The sequence below is a fragment of the Loxodonta africana genome, chromosome 3 (genome assembly GCF_030014295.1).
Source record: "Loxodonta africana isolate mLoxAfr1 chromosome 3, mLoxAfr1.hap2, whole genome shotgun sequence".
Lineage (NCBI taxonomy): Eukaryota > Metazoa > Chordata > Mammalia > Proboscidea > Elephantidae > Loxodonta > Loxodonta africana.
This window is the reverse complement of record NC_087344.1, coordinates 134,071,369-134,077,271: the sequence shown is the minus strand read 5'-3', so window position 1 is coordinate 134,077,271 and position 5,903 is coordinate 134,071,369.

Below are 5,903 nucleotides of genomic sequence, written 5' to 3'. Positions count from 1 at the left end.
CTTAGTGTATATCATCTTCATTCCAACTGTCAAAAGTCCTAGGTAAGTGGTTGATTCTTCTTAAAGTGATTAATTTTTTTTTTTCTGGGCTGGAAATGAAATATATTTCATTAGGTGTTTTGTTCCTGATTTTTTTTTTTTCTATTTTTCACCAAAAAAAAAAAAAAGTTTCAGTCTTTATACCAGTGGTCAGCTAACTTTTCTGAAAAGAGCCAGATAGTAATTATTTAAGGATATATAGGCCATACAGTCTCTGTCTCAACTACTCAGCTCTGCCATTATAGCATGAAAGTAGTCATACACAATACATAAATTAACAGGCACAGCTATGTTGTAATAAGACTTTATTTTCAAAACCAGGTGGTACCTGAAGGCCATAATTTGCAGACCTCTGCTTTACAGGAACATTGTGTAAAGCTCTATATACCTGCCTTATATTGCTCACATTTGTAAGGAACATATGCATTAGATCATCTATTATAAGATCTTGAAAAAATTATGCAGTGTCTCACAGTATTTGATAATGAGAGAAATTCAGGGAAGCAGCTAATGCCATTAAATCCACATTCATAACCATGCATTTTCTGATTGATTTGAGGCCCTTTATTACTTTGAACACTCGTACCCCATTAAATAAGGAGCCCTGGTGGCACGGTGGTTAAAGTGATCAACTGCTAACAGAAAGGCCAGCAGTTTGAAATGACCAGCAGCTCCATGGGAGAAAAATGTGGCAGTCTGCTTCCATAGAGATTTACAGGCTTGGAAACCTGACGGGGTCACTATGGATTGGAATCAACTCAATGGCAGTGGGTTTTTTTGTTTTTTTGTTTTTTTACCCCATTAGATAAAGAATGTCTCCTTCCACAGTTGAGCATGGTGCTGCTAAGCAGTATTTCTTCACGTGAACTGAAACTTCACTGGGGACCAGGTGAGACCACAACACATTAGATGGAGCATTTATGTAGGCATGATTTAATTTTCTTTTCCAAGCTGCATTGCCATAAAGGAGTAAATAAAGTGCCCTTTTAATAGTCAAAGAAATCTCACAGTAGAAAAGAATAACTCTGACTTCAAAACCAAATAATGGTTTCTTCATTAAACATTTAAAAGTAAGAAAGCTGAAAGGGCAAAACTGAGTTACTCCCTAGTTTGGTAGCATCAGAATCTAGACCTGATTCCAATCACCTAATTTCTGGTTTAGTGCTTTTTCTATAACATCTCCACAAATAAAATACAGCTCTTCCAAGACAGGCACATTGCTTTCATCAGTGGTCCTCAGTCCTGGGCTGTGTCCCAAATAAACGTATTCAATACAAAGATTCTTTGGTCCCTGCCCTTCCCTAGACTTTCTGATACAGTAGGTCTGAGATGAGTTATTGGATGCTACAATGACAACAAAAAGGCAACTCAAAGGAATACACTTACAGTCTGCTGAAACTACCACAGGTAAGGGCCTACATTTGCTGGCCCTATGGCATTCCTGTTTCAAGTATATCTTCTCTTGTTTAAGTGACAGGTTGTTCCTTTTCCTTCTATGGGTTTAGTGAAAGGAAGTATAAGCTCGTTTGGCCTAGGGGCAGTAACACATCAAACACTAAGATCCTGATGAGATAGAAATCTCTCAGTGAAACCTGTCATATACATGTTCAAGTTAATAGTTCACTCAACCAATGAAATTGTATTCACTAGAAAATAAGCATATACATAAAGATTTAAGAAATCCTTTTAACCTTTGATAAATCAAGTAAGTAAACTAAAAATCAGCATTTTGACAACACAAAGTCTATAATTCTGACAACTTAGATGAAGTGGGCCAATTTCTCAAAAAGTACAAACTATCAAAACTTGCAATGAAATAGATAGTATAAACTGCCCTATGACCTTTTATAAATTGAATTTGTATTAAAAACATATTCTGAAAACCAATTTTCCAGGTTCAGATGGTCCCTCTTCACTAGCAAATTTCACCAAGCAATTAAAGGTGAAAGAGCACCAGTTCTACACAGTTTCTTCCAGAAAATGGAAGACAATACGTTCCAATTCATTCAACAAGATTGTTATTATCCTGGAGCCCTGGTGGCATAGTGGTTAAGAGCTCGGCTGCTAACCAAAATATCAGCAGTTCAAATCCAGCAGCTGTTCCTTGGAAACCCTATGCGACAGTTTTACTCTGTCCTATAGGGTCACTATGAGTCAGAATCAACCCAACAGCAACGGATTTATTATTATATTGACACCAATATTAGATAAAGACAGTGCAAAGAAAGGAAACTACAATATCCCTTATAAGCATAGGTGAAAAAATCTTCAACAAATTTTTGGCAAATAAAATACCAAACCAAACTTGTCATTGAGTCGATTCCAACTCATAGCGACCCTATAAAACAGAGTAGAACTGTCCCATAGGGTTTCCAAGGAGCAACTGGTGGATTCAAACTGGTGATCTTTTGATTAGCAGCCTGAGCTCTTAGCCACTGTGCCACCAGGACTCCAAATAGAGTATGTTCTTGTTGTTGTTAGGTGCTGTCAAGTTGGTTCCAACTCACAGTGACCCTATGTACAACAGAACAAAACACTGCCCGGTCCTATGCCATCCTCACAATAATTGTTATGCTTGAGCCCATTGTTGCAGTCACTGTGTCAATCCATCTTGTTGAAGGTCTTCCTCTTTTTCACTGATGCTCTACTTTACCAAGCATGATGTCCTTCTCCAGGGACTGATCCCTCCTGATAACGTGTTCAAAGTATGTAAGACGTAGTCTTGCTGTCCTTGTTTCTAAGGAGCATTCCGGCTGTACTTCCATCAAGACAGATTTATTTGTTCTTTTAGCAGTCCATGGAATATTCAGTATTCTTCACTAGCACCACAATTCAAAGGCGTCAATTCACATGCATATGAGGCGATTGAAAACACCATGGCTTGGCTCAGGTGCACCTTAGTCTTCAAGGTGACATCTCTGCTTTTTAACGCTTTAACGGAGTCTTTTGCAGAAGATTTGCCCAATGCAATGCGTCATTTGATTTCTTGACTGCTGCTTCCGTAAGTGTTGATTGTGGATCCAAGTAAAATGAAATTCTTGACAACCTCAATCTTTTGTCCATTTATCATGATGTTGCTTATTGGTCCAGTTGTGAGGATTTTTGTTTTCTTTATGTTGAGGTGTAATCCATACTGAAGGCTGTGGTCCTTGATCTTCATCAGCAAGTGCTTCAAGACCTCTTTACTTTCAGCAAGCAAGGTTGTGTCATCTGCATAATGCAGGTTGTCAGAATGAGTCTTCCTCGAATCTTGATGCCCCATTCTTCTTCATATAGTCCAGCCTCTTGGATTATTTGCTTAGCGTACCTATTGAGTAAATATGGTGAAAGGATACAACCCTGACACACACCTTTCCTGATTTTAAACTATGCAGTATTCCCTTGTTCTATTCAAATGACTGCCTCTTGATTTATGTACAGGTTCCTCGTGAGCACAATTAAGCATTCTGGCATTCCCATTCTTCACAATGCTGTCCATAACTTGTTAGGATCCACACAGTCAAATGCCTCTGTATAGTCAATAAAAACACAGGTAAACATCTTCTTGGTATTCTCTGCTTTCAGCCAAGAGCTATCTAACATCAGCAATGATATCCCTCGTTCTGAGTCCTCTTCTGAATCTAGCTTGAATTTCTGGCAGTTTCCTGTCTATGTACTGCGGCAGCTGCTTTTGAATGATCTTCAGCAAAATTTTACTTGCCTGTGACATTGTTTGATAATTTCCACATTCAGTTGGATCACCTTTCTTGGGAATAGGCATAAATATGGATCTCTTCCATTTGATTGGACAGGTAGCTGTCTTCCAAATTTCTTGGCATAGACAAGCGAGCACTTCCAATGCTATATCTATTTGCTGAAACATCTCAATTGGTATTCCATCAATTCCTGGAGCCTTGTATTTTGCCAATGCCTCCAGTGCAGCTTGAAATTATTCCTTCAGTACCATTGGTTCCTGATCACATGCTACCTCCTGAAATGGTTGAACATCAACCAATTCTTTTTGGTATAGTGACTCTGTGTATTCCGTCCATCTTCTTTTGATGCTTCCTGTGTCATTCAGTATTTTCCCCGTAGAATCCTTGAATATTGCAACTCGAGGTTTGAATTTTTCCTTCAGTTCTTTCAGCTTGAGAAATGCTGAGCGTGTTCACCTCTTTTGTTTTCTAACTCCAGATCTTTGTACATTTCATTATAATACTTTTTTCTTCTGGCTCTGCCCTTTGAAACCTTCCGCTCAGCTCTTTTACATCATTAGTTCTTCCTTTCCCTTTAGCTACTCGATGTTCAAGAGTAAGTCTCAAATAGAATATAGCAATATATAAAATTAAGAACGCACCTCAACCAAGTAGGATTTATCCTGGGCATATAAGTCTGGTTCAACATTCAAAAATCAATCAAATTCACCATACTAAGTCTAAAGAAGAAAAGCCACATAGTTTTAAAGATTTGGGAAAAGATTTTGACAAAATATAAAACCCATTCATGATTTTTAAAAAAGGGCTCAGCAAAACTGGAATAGAAGTGAACTTCCTCAAACTAATAAAAAAAAAAAGCCCAGTGCCGTCGAGCCGATTCCGACTCATAGTGACCCTATAGGACATAGTAGAACTGCCCCCAAAAAGGCATCTATATTTAACCTATAGTTGCCATCATATTAATGATGAAAGACTGAGTGATTTTCCCTAAGACAAGAATGATCATTCTCATCCCTCTTATTCAATATTTTACTGGAAATTTTAGTGTAATATGGCAAAAAAATAAATAAAATGCATGTAGATCAGAAATGATGAAATAAAACTGCCTGTATTCATAGATAACATGATTGTCTATGTTGAAAATTTCAGGAAAACTACGAAAAAACCCACTTAGAATTAATAAGTAACTTTACCAAGATCATTACATAGAAGGTCAACACACAAAAGTCAGTCTTCAACTGTATTTCTGTATATAATCGATGAACCCCTGAAAACTAAGATTAAAAAAAATACTATTTATAATAGCTACAACAAAAATTAAATTTTTAGGAATAAATTTAACAAAACATGCGCAGAATATCCTTGCTGAAAACCATTCTAAGATCAACAGATCATCAAAATAGATCACAATCCATGAATCTCCTTAGATTTCATCTCCCTAGTAGTTCTTAAAGGAGCCCTAGTGGGACAGTGGTTAAGCACTGGCTAATAACCAAAGGTTAGTGGTTCAAACTCACCAGCCACTCTGCAGGAGAAAGATGTAGCAGTCTGCTTCCCTAAGATTACAGTCTTGGAAACCCTATAGGGAGCTCTACTCTGTCCTGTAGGGTCACTGTGAGTCAGAATCAACTTGACAGAAACAGGTTTAGTTTAGTAGTTCTTATGATGTTCCTTCTACTCACTGCAGAGGATAAGAGAAGGTTCAAGACCCCCTTTCTAGGGTTTACCCAGATAAAGTCATGAACCCTACTCACTGTAGAGGATAAGAGAAGATAATTCAAGACCCTCTTTCTAGAGTTTACATTGATAAAGTCATGTGCCTCACACTGTCAAATATATCTAGTGTTGTGTACTAGGCCTTTCTCCAGATGGAAAGAAAAAACGCATGGTCCAGACCATACCAAATCCTATCCCTACCATGCACATACATGGCCCCAATCCCACTCACTAGGGGTTCCTTGCCAAAAAGAAAAGCATAAATGACAAGACAGGCAAACTTACCCACTTTTTATATGAAAATGTCTTTTCCAATCTAAATTCAAAACAGTCTCTCTAGAGAGTTAAGTAAGATCACTTGGTAAATGCAAATGCAATTACTTAGGTTGGAGTATTCATTCAAACAAAAGTTACTTGATTAGTAAAAACCAGTTGCCATCGTGTCAGTTCTGA